Here is an 18,012-nt window from a genome sequence, read left to right on the forward strand (position 1 = left end):
TCTCGAGCTGAACTTGCACTCTTCTGATTGGCTGTTCTTACACTCACCTCTTCCACACGCTGATTGGACACTATTAACACTGAACCCCGCCCTTAAGCCCAGCCACACCCCCTGTCTCAGTCACCATGGTGACGGGACGCGTTCCCTCAGCAGCGTGAGCGTCATCCTTCACCTACCGGGCTGCGGGGCTCTAATCGAGGCCGGGGATGGAGGCTGCAATCTAGGCCCCAGACCAGCGGCTCACGACTACCGATTCCCCCGACCACGACAGCCCGGTGTCCCGCGGTTGTAGCGCTCAATTCAACCCGATTCACGGTTCTCTACACCCCTGTACCCCACCCTCCCACACCCCAGACCCCAGACCAATCAATTAACCAATTAACAGTCACAGCAGTTTATTACAGCAAATAAGGATATAAAGCATAAAACAATTATACTATACAGCAGTGTTATTAAGCAGGTATCCACGCATTTCCATCTCGGTCCCTAGTGTCTCTTATTTTGCTACCTTTTTCGTCCTTTTCGCGCTCATCAGGGGGTTCACGTTATAAATAGGGGCGGGTCTGTGCTCCAAGCCCAAGCAGGCTGGGGTCCCGGCCAGAGGGAGGGGAGGTGGGGGGACTCCGGCGGCTCGCTGGCTGGGAGAGAGGTGGCTGGTACCCCGCTGCTCTCCCGGTACAGGCGCTTTGCTCGGCTGCCGGGAAAAAAAAACATGCATTACGTTTTTCTTACAGGTTTTGACAAAAGCGGCACCTTTTTCTACGAGAAATACATTTTAAATGTTTTAACTCTCTCGCTTTAACCTTTACAACAGGACAGGCGGCGTTTCGAGATCACGGTAAGCGGTTTCTCTCTCTCTCTCCTCACACCGGGGGTTTCGGTTTTCACACCGGGTCTCACACGGCTGGGCTCCAGTTTCCTGCGGTCGGTGACCAAGTAACTCGAGTTACCAGTTTCCCCCAGTTCAAGCTAAACGGAGCGGTCGGCGCGTCTTCATGCAAACCGGCTCCGGAGAAAGAAAACCCATCCGGACCTCCAGCTCCACAGTGAGTCGATACCGGTAAGAGAGACGAAGCCCCTGTGAAACTGGTTTTCAATCCTAAACGAGTCTTGAAGCTGCGCTTTCCTAACCGGGTTTCTCTCGGCCTTTAGGAAGAAGAGACTCGGACTCGCCTGTGAATCCGCCGCGGAGCTCCGGTCACTCGGTACACGGGTGGGTCTGCGCTCAGGTCTCCACACCGAGAAAGACCCGACAGCCGTCGTTTAAAGCCCAGAGCCGCGCCAGGATCCTGGAGAAACCTGAAATACAAACGAGAAAAAGCGTATTGTGCAGGTAAAAACACAACATGCAACAAGCAGTTTAAAGAAGCTGAAGCACGATTTTAATACCATGTTTCTCCGCAGAGTCGAAGCCACAAGTCCTACAGCCCGTCCGACAGCTCCGCCAAAAGTAAGTTTCGAAATTCATTTACTTTTCAAGCCCCATTTTATAATACTTTCCACTCGGACCGAGAAAAGCCGACAGCCGTCGCCCAGGATTCCGCTCAAGCTAAACGGTAAATTTGAGAAACTTTCCTTGTTTGCAAACTCGCCATTTAAAGGCAGAGAAGCGACTCGGGCGTCGGAACCGCTAAACAGCCGCGGATTGAAGTCTAATTGCAGACTGACCGCACCTGCCTTCTCATTCAGACTCGGCCAATAGGGGCGGCGGATCCCGGAGCTGCTCGTCTCTGCTACTAAACAGCGAGTTTTCAAACACGGACACGAGAGACCAAAAATCCCCTAACAGGGACAGTTAAACACAAGATTAAATCTCATCTGAGGTTAAAAATAGGTTTTAGTCTGAGCTTCTAAGCTTGCAGCCCTTCCAGTGCACTCCACTGCAGTAATCTGACTCAACCAGCTGCTTAATTACTGCTGATCCTGCTCATTATCAATTCAACAGCACTGGGTGCAGCTACACTGTAATGCAGTGGACTGGAGAGGCTGCAAGTAGCTCTGATTCCAGTATCAAGGTCCCACCTTCACACTACAATACCCTGAGACAAGATGGGCTCCCACACTGACACTACACTGGCCACTCATGCTCTTTATTCACCTCAAGGCAACACTGCTCACAGGGAACACAAATAAGGATCAAGCAGGTGTTGACTCCACTCTGGAAAGGAAACAAGGAAATGGTTCTGGCTGTGGAGCTGTCTGTGTCGGGAGGCCATCAGGTAGTAGAGAAACAGGACACCTTGAGACAGGAGTCTGAAGAGGCTCCAAGACTGAAAGCAATCACTTCTACACCTGTGCTCAACCCATTACCTCAACATCCTGCCCAACCAGTTAATAAACATCATTCGCAGCACTCATTACTAAACCAGTTTATTTTCTCTGGTTTATACACTCTCCTGTGATGAATGTTAATGGTTCCTGCCCCTTGCCTGCTTTCTGACAGCTTCCAAACCACAGCAGTTCTCCTGCGCTTGTGTTTGGGTGAACTCGACTGTTGCAGGGGAAGGACATGTTTTCTGATGATGTGGAGTGAGTCTGAATCCTGCAGTTAGTATGTGAATGTGATTCAGATATCAGGACTCTACAGTGACAGTGTTAAGGACAATTGTAGCTATTGTCTCACACATGAAGAAAACTCCAGAGCCAGAATAAATGTTCTTCTTGGTGTGGAATTCTCCCCTACTTGTTTCTCTGCAGCTCCACACTGACACTCCTCTCCACTCTGAGCACATTCAAACAGGCAGGTTTTTCCTACAGCTGAACAATCTCCTTTCACCAACAGCCTCAGCTGCACTCCCACCCAAAGACACTCAGATCTTTTTCATGGTCCAGTGGAAGAATTCTAACAGCACAGAATATGAACAAAGCACATTAATTCATTTCACTGGCCGTGTCAGTCAGCCCCTCCTGTCAAGGTGTATTGATACTGTGGGATACTTGAAAATGCAGGTTTTCATTGGAAAGGTACAGTGTCCTCCATCAGTACTGCAATGAGTCAACTTTACAGTCAAGCAATTTGTTCTTGTGATCAGAACAGAAATATTATCCTGGTTTTATTCTGTGGTAATTCTCTGCATACAGTTGATCATATTGGAATAAAAAAGTTCAGCTTTCCATTTAGAAGTTACTGGGACACATTCACTTTAAATACATTTCAGAGTGTAGAACAGTATGTGCTTGTATATCCCTCTGAGATAGTAACTGCGTGAGGTCTGAGACCCATTGAGCTCACTGCCCTCTGTAATCATCCGAGATGCTTTGCTGTTCCCACCAAATTCTTAATTAGTCTTCGGGTGATCATACAATTGTTTTTCCTTCTGTCAATAGCATTGAAATCTAGGCATTAGACGCAACAAGTTAAAGTGTTTCTACAGTTATTCTCCTGATGACCTCCTTGGTTGCATTATAAACTGACTCAAAGCTACAGCACCTGAATATTTGATGTGTGTCCTCTGAGCTGAGATGTAGATGACATGTATGGTCCCTAACTAACACCACCTCTAATCCTACTCCTGTACATGTGATCAGCATCTGAGCTCAGAGGGAGCACAGAGGACATTGAGGTGTTGCTGGAGCTCTCAGCTCTGAGTCCACAGCCTTCAGGTTTGAGCTGCAGTGACCCAGTACACTAGTGCTGATGGAGAAAGACAGGTGAAGGAGTCTCCTCATGATCTCCCCAGGCCAGGCCATGACTCTCACAGGAGGTGCTGTTCACTGGAGCATCTGCAGCTCCTTTCTTTCTAAACACTTGAATCTGTCATCTCTGTACTCTAAGCGCATGCTGAATGCTGGTGGAGGTAATGTCATGGCCTGGGGATGCAGGAATGTCTCAGACTTGGTCACTCATCTTCATTAAGGATGTAGCTAATGATGGCAGCAGCAGAGTGATTTCTGAAGTTTACAGAAACAGGGTGTCTGATGAAGCAGAAAAGGCTTCCATACTTATTGGACAGTGCTGCACCATGCAGCATGACAATGACCCAAAACATCCAGTCAGTGCAACCAAAGAGCTCATCAGGACAAAACAGAAACTGGTCAAGAGTGTCTGTAGATCTCAATCCAACTCAAAGTCACTGCTTTAGCATGATGCAAAATAAAAGCATCTCTAGAACAGGCGATACCTCATCTTCATTGATGATGCTGAGTACAGTGAGCTCATTTACTGGTTTACACTCTGAAATGCACGTAACATGAATGTGTCCCAATAAATCAGACCATATGACATGATGAGGATTAATTCACCACTATTCCTGCTGCCTCCTGGTGTTTATCCACACTCACAGAGATCTGAGATTATGATTTCCAAATTGAGGAGAATCTGATTTACAGGGTGAGTTGGCTTAGATCCCCACACCCTGACATCACACTGACACTCCTTCACTACAGCTGCAGCACTGAAGTAATCTGCATTAATGTGGAAATCTGACATGTACAATTCATCAAGCATATTCTGTAATTGCCTACAACTCCATTTTATATACTTGTTTCTGTATCAATACTATTATTCTCAATCATCTAAGATTTAAAACCAGAACACTGAACCTGTTGCTGGGCTTGTCATCTACACCTCACTGTCTTCTGCAGGAACAGCTCAGTCAGGAGGTCAGCAGGAGGAAACAGTGGACAGTCTTGTACTGGCCAGGCCAGTCTCCACATTAAAAACCTCCTGAGCAGCATTTTACAGGCTGAAGAAAATAAAAAAACCTCAAGAATAGACAATTTGGTAGCTGCAGAGAGGAGGATGCTAAGAATATTGAGCTGCCTGTGTCCAGACTGCAGGCAGTTATTGTCTCAAAGGCAGCTTCACCCACATGTTTCCCAGTCTTTACTGTCACTTGAAATTACAGGAGTGAACTGGCAGTGCTTGAATATGATCAAATGTATGCAATTACAAAAATCAACTGTATGTTTTATTGTTTGTTATTCATTGTCTCCTGTTTATGAATAAACATTGCTTGACTGTAAAGTTGTGGCTCATTGCTGGGGTACTGGGTGTAGATCTAGGACTAGTTGTATTTAACAATGCAGGGGGTTGACATGATTTGCTGTGGAACTGAGGGACCTGTGCTCACGGGCAAACGGAGAACTAGATCTAGTTACGGGAAGCACTTGATTAGTAGTGACACCCTGTTGAGGGGAGTGTTCTGTACTGGAGTTTTAACTGTTCAACAGTCTAGAACCCATTAACTGATCTAGTGCTCGGTATCCCGCACTGTCCCGGACAGATGTGATGGCCGTACTGTACAGCACACCTCGCTCTGCATGACCCCGGAATATACAGAGTTCTTAGAGCGGTGAGTTCTTTTGAAAAAGCCAAGGCGAACCTAGAACGAGTTAAAATATAAAAGCAACATACGGGTGAGAGTAGAGTTTAAAAAGCACAACCCAGCTCGAACAAACAGACCGCGTCTCTGTCGGCGCTGCAGCGCGATGTGAACAAACCGCGTCTTGGTCAGCTTCCTAACCGATGTGTAGTGATTGAACGTTGAAATTAATAAAGCTTCATATGGTTCCTAAATTTGAATCGAAATTAAAGCGGGTGAGTATTTCTCGTGACAGTAAGGACACGGTCTGGATGTCTTGAGCCCTTTTTATTCTAAACTCATTTTCCCGACATTAGGACGAGCCCGTGTTCCGCAAAGCGAGCTGCGCTGTACTGCCGAGTGATTCCCTGAGCCCCTCCCCCAGCACAGCTCCTCACTCCTGTCTGATTACTGTCGCTGCGCTGCTGCTCAGTGCTGAAATCCGAGCTCTTACCTGCTTGTCTTGTTTCAGGTCTCCCCTGGCTGCTGTCCCTGCCGCCCGGACAGAACCCGTCCCGCACTGACCAGACTGCTGGCGCTGGACAGGAAATCGTCATCCCGGACGCCGTTACTTGTTATTCTGTAACTCACTGTGTTTTTTTGTTTCATTGTTGCCAACTGTCTTTGATTTGTATGCTTGCAAAACTTAATAAAGAATTTTGACTTCTGTCTTACTTTCATCTTCTTTTCTTCGTAACATTATTTCTAGCACAAACATAAAACCAAACAAAATGGTGAACAAGCACCGCCCACGATGCATATCCATGAGGGGCGTGGTCAACGAAGGGGCGTGTCGCATAATTGACTAAGGGGTGTGTCCCATTATTCATGAGAGGGTGTCCCCAAATGATGACGTCACACCAGCCAATCAAAATGTCTGGATTAGAGCCCACCTCCAAGATTTATGCTCCCAGATGATTGGTCAATTTGAAGCAGCACTTAAATTATGGAATAAAACCCCATTTTCTCTATTCTGATTGGTTGAAAGGCCTGTCAATCAAGTCACCACACCCCCAAAAATGACGCAGTTCTTAAGGGTTGTCTTTATATGATTGACATGAGGTTTAGCCCAATCGCAGAAGCCCATCTCCAAGACCAGCCCCCGGTGAGATTTGTTTAATACTAATGAACTTTAATTCACTTAATACATAAACAAATCATTCATTATAATGAATTAGAATAATTTGAAATGTTAATTAGTATTTAAAAATTTAGACAGCAACTGTTTTTATTTCAATTTCCCTAATATATTTACATTTTTTAAGTAACACAATCTGAAAGACAGCAACCAAGTTTTTAAAAATACATTCTTCGAAAAAAAAGACAATTACCACAGAAGTCAAATAAATTTAAATTTTATTTGTGTTCAGTGCAAGTGTAAACACATTTTAGAAATCAAAAAGCATTCGAGTGAAAACGCTTTCTTTCCAATTGAAAAAAGAAAAAGAAAAACAGAAATCATTAAAACAGAACTTACTAAAATACAAGTGACTGGTCAACCGATTTTAATACAGATTTAAATACACATGAGAGCTTTAACGCCGACATCTTACTGACAAAACAAACAGCAGAAAAAAAACCAATTCACACAGTAAACATGAGAAAATAACGTTATTTTCACTAGGATTGTTTTTTTTATTTCACATTATCACATACACAAATAGCTAATTAAAATACAAGTGATTAGTGCGAGATTTTAATAAATGCAAATTTAATGCAAATATGAGTTAACAAACATCTTACAAAAAACAGAAAGTCACTTTTTCCACACTAAAGCAAAGTTAGCGTTTTAAAAAAAAACAATTAAAACCTTAAAAAATAAAAAACAATTCTAGCCAAAAACTATTTTTCTAGTTCATATTAACAAGTGAAATTCAAATCAGCTCATTAAAATACAGCGAACGATTGTAATAAATGCAAATGAGGAGTTACCGCCGCCATCTTGCAATTCAAACACAAACAACACAAAATCGCTCGATACTCACTAGCTGAAAATCAGGAACGTCCAGTTTTGAATCCGACTTAACGATTCCGTGATGTGTCATAACAATATCATTAAAAAATAGGACAAAAAACGACTAAAAACGCAATAAAATCGGGAGGCCATTCACAAACCTCACCTCCCCATTTCGGCAGAACTTCCGGAAGGACCCATGCTGGGGGCGGGGCTTATTTAAATATGAGAATCTCAGCCAATCAGAATCCATGACGTCACGACCCAAACCACGCCTGTTGGCAGTAGAGGGTGGGGCTGCACCGCCCTCATGCGCTGGGAGGACGAACTACAAATTAGATTGATTGTAAAACCGCTGCCTATATATTGAATATTAATAAAGGATTTTGGTGGGCAGAGCCGCGAATAATGTCGTCTCGCCTGTTTATTGGTTACTTTGGGCTCCAGGTCCTATAAATTCTGACCCACCTGATAATCCTCCTTACGCGCGAGAGCCGGGCAAGACAGACAGTGGTAAGTAACTCGTTCAAACCCTTTTCAAGCTTTACTGCTCTGTGCATTTAAGCCTGTAATAGGTCATTGTTTTACAATAATTTTCTACACTATTTCTTATTCTTATTTTCTCCGGGCTTTGCTTCTGTTGTCTGCAGAGTCCTGTGAATATTCGTTCATATAACGTGCTGCTTCTTACTGCTCTTGAAATGTACTTGTCATTCGAGACTAACAAACATCACTCTTTTTTCGGTTTTGTCCACTAAATCACATTTTCGTTCAGTCTGGCGGGACCATGTACGAGCCGAGAGGTAAGTTTCAGTATTTTCTCTGCATCTCGTTTCTCTCCAGCTCTCTCACTCCGGAGCTCGGCCAGGACTCGCGGCCCCAGTGACAGTGAGGGGAGAGTTTTACTGCCTGCTGCTCTGGTATCGACAACATGTCGGGTAAGAACCGGGGAATGGTGTCAGACAGATAGGGCGCTGCTTTCACAGCCCTGGTCAGCTCTCTTGGGCAACTCACTGGTACCCTGGCTTGACCAAGAGGAGCGGGCTGTCTGGCTGTGGGTGCAGCTGTCAGCAGAGCCGCGTATAGAGACCGTGTACCTGGCTCTGCCGTCTGTGGCTGCAGGCTGCCCTCTGGTGGCGGCTAAGAGCAACAGCGTGTGATCTCGGGCTTCTGAAACAGTGGAGCTCACTCCACTACTTCACTGTTCAGTCCTTTACTACCGTTCTTACTCACTGTAGTGTGAAATGTACTCTGACACAGCTCGATTTGAAGTTTTAATGACTGCATTTGTCTGTCATACCAGCTTTCAAACAAAGACTTTGACTTCACCTCCAGCCTGGTTCTACTTTCACCTTCATCTCCCTCCCTGCTGTCTCCTGCTGCTCCTCCCTCTACTGAGGACAGACTGTGAAGAGTCAGAATCTGGCTCTGGGATTGACAGGGTGAGTTGGTTTAGATCTCTACACCCTGACATCACACTGACACTCCTTCACTACAGCTGCAGCACTGACGTCCCACATGTACAGCTCCTCTCTCCTAGTCTGTAATTGTCTAGAGTTCCATCATCTGTCGCTGCTTTACCTGTATCTCTGTCACCACTAGTCTCCTGTTGCTACATTAGTTTGTCTCTCCCACTGCAGAGCAGTCTGCACTCTGCTTCAGGAGTGGACAGTGGCTGGGGAATTAGACTCTCTGCCTGCCCTCTCTCCTTCTCTGCCTGCTGCTCTGTGTGTGAAGTGTGTTACTGGCAACCCCAGCTCTGCCTTTTACACACACTATTCAAGAAGGTTTGCTCTTTAGGGTTCAAGTATATTTATGTTAAGTGTTTATTTATCACAGGTTGACAGACTGGAACCAGGCTGGACTGAATTCAAAAGCTTTGCTGAAAACTGAAAAGAGACTCATATCCCCCAAGTCTCCAGGTGAGCTCTGCACAATGTCTCCTATTTCCTACAGCAGCTTCTCACAATAACACCTCTCCACCCCACAGTTAGAACTAAATCTCACTCTTGTCACTTTGTTGAACTATGAGCTATATTGCACTTTACAGGTATGTGATCTTTATTGTACACTGTCTGAATGCTCAGGTAATAACTCCTCAGTGTGTTTCTGCTCAAAATATTCTTCTGCCACACAGGGCATCTCTTTCTATCTCAGTGTATTATTTTACAATAGTCTGAGCTTCAGCACAGCCTCCCACAGACACTCATTCAGACTGGAAATGCTGTCTAGAGTAAAACAGACTAGATTCCTTTATACTTGCTACTCTGCCACTAATGTTCCAGATCAGTTCCAATTAAAGGCTGATAATTCACAGTGATCTCTGATCATCACAGGAATCCTGAGTGTCTTCAGCTCCTCCACCCCAACCCCACTACTAACCCCACTCCTCACTCTTCTACATGTGATCATCATCCCAGCTCAGAGGAGGAGCTGAAGACAGTACAGCCCCTGTCCTAATCCAGCAGTGTTGAGATGTGATTTGAATTTATTACCATGATACAACTGTGGCCACCTTCTTCACTGAGGAGAATTATCATCTTGATCAACTTTTAACTTAATTCTGTTCAAAAAAAGTTCAAGAGCTTTGATTTCGATTCATTTAGTCCAGAACTATGAAATACTTTTGGGTTGCTCTCATTGAATACTTCTGCTTGATGTAAAAATAGATATCAGTCTACAGGTGTCCTCAGTGCTGTATGAGGTTCTATAATACCTACAGGCTGTGTGACTGAAAGGAACTACAGAAAACCCTCAGTTTAACAGACACAATCTGCTGAAGGGGAACTCTGTCTGTAAAACTGTCAACACTGGACTTTCCCTGCGATAACAATAGGCAAATTGCTAACAACAGGTGTTATTGTTTTGTATGCTGTAGTAAATTTAATTCAGTACATTTTCGACACATGACATCAACAGCTTGTCCGTTATAATAAAAATACAAAGGAATGAGTTTCTTTGACTACTGATCTCAATTGTTTAAAAGAAGTCAAAAGATCCAGAGAGCATCTATATAATTTATATACTTGTACAGTTTTTCATATAATAGTGTTTTGGGGATGAAACAGATGATGCTTTAATTAATGGACATTCAGCAAAAACAAACATCTTTTCCTCCTGTTATTCTATTAAACTGAGGGCTTCCTGTATTTCTCTTTAATGCTTTTCTTACTACATTAAATATTTTTTTCTGTTAACCATGCTTCTGCTGTCACTTCTTTTACAGTTTCTGATCCCTTGACTGTCTGTTACTCGTCTGTCTTGAACAGATTTCTAGATTTCAGTTTGTCTTTAATTCTGCCAGGGTGTGAGCTGACTGAATCAATACTCTAGTTGAGAGAGGGGTAGATTCTGTATTATTGTCAATGTGTTTTTATTGGCCTGCTGGGATCTTCTCCGGCTCTCAGCCCCTCTTGCCCCTCTCTGTCAGCTCCTGTGCTTGTAGATGAATACCTGGGTCAGGATGAGGCTCAGAGTTCCTTCATGCTGGAGTCTGGAGGTGATCTTGTCCACTGGCTCCTGTTCTAGTGCAGAGCAGTATAACAACTGTCTCCAGTCGGCTCAGACTCTGGGAGCTGATTCTGAGGGGAAGAGACAGCAGTCAGGTCTGCCAGTTTAACTCTATGCAGAGTCTGGAAACTCCCGTCTCCTGTACTTGAATTTGTTCAGTGACCGGGAATTAATTCTGTTACTGAATGTGCCTTAACAGGGATACTGAGAGCAGTGAAGATATTTGACCCTTGTGTTTTCTGAATTTATTTGACATAACTTTACTCTAAGTAAGACATATTGCACAATCCTTAAGACATATTCAGTGCTATTATTGTTCATATTTCTCCAGGGGTGTAAGTTAATCTGTAGATCACTTTGTTTTGTATGATATATTTCTACATATCTCATTCCCTATTCCCTCTGAATCACTTCAGTGTTTCTGCCTGTATTGTCTCTGGCTCGTCATTCTTCTATTTCCTACTTTGACATGTAATAATGCTCTCAGTTGTAGTATTTGAGAGGAGGTGATCTCTGCTACAGGATATCAGTCTCCAGTGAATGCTGGGCTCTTTGATATGTCGAATTTGTTTACCTTCTTAATTGTTAAATCCATCCTGCTAACTATGAATTCATTTGCTTGTTGCAGCACTGTAATGGAGCTGATTGGAGGGGCTGCAGATTTAAGGTTTGTGTTCTCACCTGAACACTACACTGAACATTCCTAGTCTTCAGTCACCTCAAGACAATGCTGGTCACAGGGAACACAAATAAGGAACAAGCAGGTGTCAACTCCATAGTGGAAATGGTTCTGGCTGTGGGGTGGTGTCTGTGTGTTGGGAGGCCATCAGGTTGCAGAGAAACAGGACACCTTGAGACAGAACAGGAGTCTGAAGAGGCTCTGAGACTGAAAGCAACAGCTTCTACCTGTGTTCAACTGATTGACTACTGTGGTAAAAGAGTGAAAATAAAACCAGGAATGACTAACACTTTTTTAATATTTATCTGTTTCTTTCTTCTCTTTTTTCAGCATGGAATAAACCTATTACTTGTTCCTTTAAACCTCAATATATTTGTGTATATAAAGGAGATGAATATCTGTAAAATATTTTCTTTGCAGATGTGTGTTTAGTTGCCTAGCTGAATTACCGTTATTGAACGGGTCGTGACTACAAGCTCAGAAACCGACACCATGTGTGAACGAGAAAACCATTACAGGTCCCTGGAAGTCACTCGTAAGATGTTGCCTATTGTTCAAATTTACAATAAAAATAAAAACCACATTTAATTAGTTTGTTACTTAAAGTATTACAAAAACTTAACCAAAAAAAAGAACGGTGTGAGTTATACAGAAATTCACAGATAAATAATAAACAAAGCAAACAAATCCAGCAATAATAAACTCACCTGCTGCCGGTGGCGTCTCCACTCCGCATGTGTGGGACTCGGCTCGCTTGGCGCAGGTGAGGCTGGTGTCGATGACGTCATGTAAACGCGACCATGCAGGAAGAGGGGGGGAGTTCGATTCAGACAGAGCTGTACTCCAGACCGGTCAGGGATTATCTTCGGGTCTGATGGCTTCAATACTTTTAGTTTTAAGGTTTTTTTATGAGTAACTCAAACTACATATCTCTGTGAAAGATATAAATATTTCAGTTTGAGAAAACAAGATTCGTGATCCGGCACATGATACTCTTGTTTTCCCTGGAGATTTAATCGACTGATGCGGTTGGAAATATTCATGTTTTACAAATGCTTAAGGCACATCTTCTCATATTAACACGTCAACTATTTTCTCTTAAAGATTTTGATTCAGGAACAGGTGATAACACACAAGTAAACACAGTTGTGACAGTTATGTTCTTAAAACAGAACAGAGCTGTCGGTCCTAGTTAATCAGAGATTCATCGCTGGCAGGTCGTGTCTTACTGTCAAAACCAGAGGGAGTTAATCATTCCGTGTGGTTCAATCACACTGGAGTTTCCTAAACACATTAGTGATGATTCTGACAAATAACTTTATTACTTCATATTAAAGAATACACCCCATTATGTCCGATAACATCATCTTGTGTAGCCCCCAAAACAGTGTGGCTTGACTGTTCTAGTGTTCTAGTTCTAACAGCCCTACACTCTATGGACCTCAGTTAAACATATTATCCAAATATAGAATCTCTTCCAATGACCTACAGGTCTCTCTCACTCTACACACCACTTGCAGTAACAGATTTTAATAATCGATTAGTAATACATTTCCAGGTTCTGTACAAGTCCTGAGTAGACTCAAACTTCCCTAATATGTGATCAAGCTACAGAATTGTTATTTTTTCAAATATTCTTTCTGACTGAAGGGGTGAGGTGTTTTTATTGGAAAAAAGCTCTGGTACTAGACACAAGCTCTACTGTCAGGGGGGCTGGATTACCTGGATTTCCTATTGGACAGTTGTTCATGTACAGAGGATTCTATTGGCCAATAACAGGAATATCGATTCAATTCCTATCGGCTGGACCTAAGACGTTGAGCAGCCAATCATATTGTTCTCTAGGTAGTAAGTGACAACACTAGATGACAATGTTCACACAGTTCTTTATGAAAGAGGATGTGCTTGAAGTTCTGGAAAGTAAGGAACTTGTAGGATTAGAGAGAGCCACTTTTGTTTAAATTAAAAAAAAGAAAACCTACCCTCTGAATCATTTTATGTCTTCATAAATACTCTTAGCATTATTATGACTACGAATGTGAGCAGAGCTCATAAGTATTATAAGTATCATTTTTGACAACAGAATCCACACTTGACAAATGTTGTGTGTGTAGGTGTATACATGTATATAAAACTTTCTCGTTTGTATCCTGTATGGTGTTTCTTCTGACCACTATTAGAGCAAACCCGTCGATTTCAGTTTAACTGCTAAAACAGCCTTGAGCTGTGTGTTACGGTGACCGAGGAGTGTGGCTGCCACATAATGTACATATATCACTTTAACGGTGTAAGACTCAGTCAGTGTGACTGTGCTCACTGAATCATGAGACAATTTTAAATTATACCTATAAATCAAGTAAATGCAGTAAAATCAAAGTAAAAAGTATGCCATTTAAAAGCTGTGAAATGTTTCAAAGGAATAAAATTGGATTGCAATTTTACCCTAGTGCCATTATTGTCAAAAAACAATTTAATGTTGTTAGCTATTGCCTAAACCTGAAGCAGGCTTTGACATTCATGCAGAAGTTTTAAAATTGGAACAGTCCATTAGACATCCTGTAGAGAATGATACAGCCACCATGCAAACACAAGGCACAAAATGAAGAAAACCCAGACTCTTCCATGTCAGGAATTTGAGCATAGCTTGACCTGGACATTCTTGTAGAATGCCAAGATTTGCACCAAGATCGTGCAAGGTGAGAGATTTTAGGAATCCTTGTATCTGTAACACTCCTATGGGAGGACTTGCTCCAGTTGTAATTTAGAGTGTTCGGATTGTGGTTTATTTCAGACCTGAAGGCTCCTTCTTCTGGGAAAGAGAGATCCTGCACACTGAGCTTGTTAGAAGACACAGCTGCCACAATGCAAGTAGGAGTATCTCTGCTCTGCCACCACACACCTTGTGTTTTGCAATCCTGATTCTTTTGCACAAAGTAAAGCCCTTTTTAAAATAACAGTTCTTCCCTTATGTTTTCCTGTCTCTGTCATGATCATGTGTGCCACTGTTCTTCTCTAGCAGGGTTTGGATATGAACTGGATTCTCTAGCTATCACTCTGTCCATCTGCTTCACTGGTAGAATGTGTAGAAAGTAAACTTCTGATGGTTAGTTTCACATCACTTTGAATAACAATATAAACTATGAATGTCTGTTTTTATCATTTTTGTGATGCCACTAGAGGCAAAGTACTGAATTGGAGGTTTATTAGGAAGAGTGTCATGGATTTCACTGAGACCTTTGACCACTTTTAGATGGCAGAACAGAGGTACTGCAACATGGAGCACCACCATGATGTCAGTAGTGGAACAAGACACAGGTGCACTCTTACCTGCAGGCCATATAAGTCGAACCCAGAGATGACAGAGAGTGGAAACTTCAGTCAAGCTGCACACAAACTGCATCTGACTGTATGAGGTGAGTATGTGATTTCCCATTTGGAAAAAAATGTAGAGAACTTGTTGTAAGACAAAGGAAAAACAAAGACTTGGTATTAAACTGAACCATAGCAAAACAAAGAGAGGGCAATGGAAGAAGGGAAAAGTAGAAAAAAAGAAGAAGGTAAAGCAATAAGCAAGAGACATACAGATAGTAGAAGATAGTTAAAGGCAGAATTGTGAACCGACACGCCTTTAAATCACCAGATCTGGAACTCCTGTCTGTTTCTTTAAGACCTACCTACCATGGGAGTTTGGATTGGTTCTTGTAACTCTTGTGTATATTTCTTCTGATGCCAGTTATAAAACTACCTCAGAAATACTTTATCATTATATTCAAGACCTTGAGTTAATATCACCAGATACCCCCAAATTTGGGGAGATTTTAATGGCGGGTTGCTTAAGTCTGTTCTCAATAACTATTATCAATATATAAAAAAATATATATATAGCTTTGACTCGGTACCATGTCTTACAGAGCAACGTGTTATTAACCTTGCACATAAAATCTTAGATGATGCCTCTCATTTTTTCTTTTTGAATATACACTCCTATTCTCTGAAAGGAGTTACCAGATCTCCTGTATTCCCTTTATACCTAAAAGCATTCAATTTGAACAAGGAAAATATTGTTCAGAGCTATGGATCACATTGTTGTTGTTTTAGACACTTTACTAGTTAATTATCTGTTTTTAATCTTGTGATACTGGACTGAATTCTGACTGAGCAATGTTGTTAAATGTTGTTCTGTATTATGGTATTCTACTGTTGTTGCTGTGTTGTATTATTGTCATATATGGTATATGTTTATGAGCTCTTGATGTGCAAGACAAAGTCTTTTAGAGGTAATAGAGACTGTTCTCTAGAAACAAGAGATTGAAAGGACGAGAAACAAAGGCAAAGATAAATTGGGCTTAACAAGTCATTTCTTTTTGATTTCAAGAAAAGGAATAAAAGGAAAATCCATTTCTGAGCCACTTTATTTTATACTGGTAAGAAGACAAAATTGGATGTATTTTTTGAGGGTGGAAATGGAAAGATTTTTTTTCTAAATTTGAGAAGAAATTTATTTTTTACATCTGTTTTGGAGACAAGTCTTTTTTTGAATTTGTTTGTTTTATTTGATCAGGGTAGACTTGTTTTTTATCTGTAATTTAACGAAGGTGTGTTCTGGTCTTGAGTTCTGTCTGCTGGTCAACCTGGCAGATGACTGTATCCCACAGGGCATCACGCTTTCATTTAGTTTTCATTGAATAAGTATTACAGAAGTGCAACATGTAACATGTCTCAATCTAAAGTCTAGCTTTTCGATTCTTAATGGAAAGTCTGACATTACTTTCACTTTCCTGTTTCTACAGCAACAGTCTAGTCTCCCAGAATCTCCTGTTTAATTCCCTCTCAGTCTGTTCTGGTCTGCAGTGACTGAGCAGCTGCTGCAGGTCCCCCAGGAGAGCTGCACTGAGGGGGTGAAGAGGGTCCCTCCTGTGGGTGAAGACCCCTGAGCTCCTGTGGGGGGAGAAGCACGTTATCAGCGCAGCTGTGAGAGGTAAATAAAGAGCTTAAGGTCTAATGTAACTCTAGTGAATTTGCTTTACTGACTTCCTCAGATGTTATGAAGAAGCATGTTCTGTGATTTGCACGTTTGCTGTCAGGTTTTAAAAACTGGACAAGTAGGTGTCACTCAGCCCTGTGCCCCACAATTTCCATACTGGAGCCCCAGTTCAAGGACTCCTGAGGTATATTTTTAAATATTTTGGGTTCTACAGGGCTCAGATGGGTCATTTCAACTCCTACTCTTGGAGTTTTATCTGGGACTATCTGAGAGTTTTGCTCACAGGTGATTTGACATGCTCCTGGACTTTCTACTGTACTAACCCTGCCAAGTCCAGTCTTACCTTATGCAGTCAGATAAAAGCATGTTGTGAATATCAAAGCTATGATTTTGGGACCACGTTGTCCGAGCAGAAATCCATCACTGGTATTTATTATTTTCGACTGCTTCCATTCTGTTAGGCTTCTCTGGCAAATTTGTTTTTATCACAGTTATTTGAGCTGATAATGATTTGAGCTAATTCATGATAAGTATTAAAACAGTAGGCTTGGGTTAAACAGACAATAATTAAACAGCAGGCTTTGTATTGATGATGTTGTCCTCTGGTCTTGAGCAACTTCCCTTCCCTGCTGCTGACACCCCAATCCACAGCAAACCTGTCAATACTTGTTTTGAAGTCTGAGAATTATATTTGTACCTGCAGTTAAACGTGTGTGTTTGTATATACTGTATATATACGTGTCTGGGACAGTGTAACACCAGACTGGCGAAGGCCAGTAAATATCTGAGTAATACAGTGGGACGTTTTGGCAGGTTGTTAACCTATAGTTGCATGAAACAGACTGATTTTTAGGCTTATAATGATTTTCAATATCAATTACTACATTTTGACATGGACATGAAATGTGTATATAGCACTTTTGGGTCTAAGAAGCCTTGTCACATTGTCAAATCTGCTTTCATATTTACCGATGGAAGAATAATTGTATTTCTTCATTCTCAACAGTGCTGTCAGTCACAGGCCTTTCCCTGAGCCCCTGAGCTGGGAGGATCATGAGGACCACCTGGACAGTCAATAATCTGCTGCTTCACCTTCATAAAAGGTCACTTTTAACAGCAGTTTCTTTCATCATTAAGAGGGAGTTATGGCCTACTCTTTCAGGGGATTCTAAAATATCACATTCCTATTTTTTTAACAAATGTTGGTATGAAATAGATTGTTAGGAAAACAATACAGTGATCATTGTATCACCTGATACACATACTCTGTTTTCAGTAACAGCTCTGCACCTGCAGTTATGAGTGTTGAACCTTGAATCTCTGTATGTCTCGTGTATTTCAAAGAATCAGTTCACAGTTCAGCTTTTTTATGAAAAGAGGAAAATGTGAACTTGGTTAGGAAGCAAACTAAGAAGTGTTTTCCTTATGAAATATAGCTTTTTCTAAGTAAAATTTCATTTTCTTCCTTGTGATATTTATGCTGATCTTATCTTGTTGGTACTGTACAGATCTCTTGGAGAATCTCTGTGGATTTACATTGGATATATATTTGTCCTAAAATAGTGAACGGTATAGATTGTTT

The 18,012-nt window shown here is 42.0% G+C and overlaps 4 long non-coding RNA genes across 4 annotated transcripts; 3 read left to right on the plus strand and 1 right to left on the minus strand.

Moving 5' to 3' along the window:
* Positions 1-378: 378 nt before the first annotated feature.
* On the minus strand, positions 379-12,202 carry LOC138224724 (uncharacterized). Its single transcript, XR_011183146.1, has 6 exons — positions 12,154-12,202; positions 11,449-11,617; positions 10,711-10,838; positions 5,758-5,841; positions 1,174-1,299; positions 379-694 (listed from the first exon to the last, which is right to left on the minus strand). It is a non-coding gene; the product is annotated as an uncharacterized lncRNA (long non-coding RNA).
* On the plus strand, positions 1,249-6,001 carry LOC138224728 (uncharacterized). The gene is made up of 3 exons (XR_011183153.1): positions 1,249-1,333; positions 1,405-1,450; positions 5,776-6,001. It is a non-coding gene; the product is annotated as an uncharacterized lncRNA (long non-coding RNA).
* On the plus strand, positions 7,645-11,740 carry LOC138224721 (uncharacterized). Its single transcript, XR_011183143.1, has 5 exons — positions 7,645-7,770; positions 8,101-8,195; positions 8,561-8,699; positions 9,097-9,179; positions 11,396-11,740. It is a non-coding gene; the product is annotated as an uncharacterized lncRNA (long non-coding RNA).
* Positions 12,203-14,703: 2,501 nt separating the features above from the next.
* On the plus strand, positions 14,704-17,524 carry LOC138224920 (uncharacterized). The gene is made up of 3 exons (XR_011183416.1): positions 14,704-14,859; positions 16,281-16,424; positions 17,437-17,524. It is a non-coding gene; the product is annotated as an uncharacterized lncRNA (long non-coding RNA).
* Positions 17,525-18,012: the final 488 nt, after the last annotated feature.

This window comes from Lepisosteus oculatus, chromosome 23, assembly GCF_040954835.1.
Source record: "Lepisosteus oculatus isolate fLepOcu1 chromosome 23, fLepOcu1.hap2, whole genome shotgun sequence".
Taxonomy (NCBI): Eukaryota; Metazoa; Chordata; class Actinopteri; order Semionotiformes; family Lepisosteidae; genus Lepisosteus; species Lepisosteus oculatus.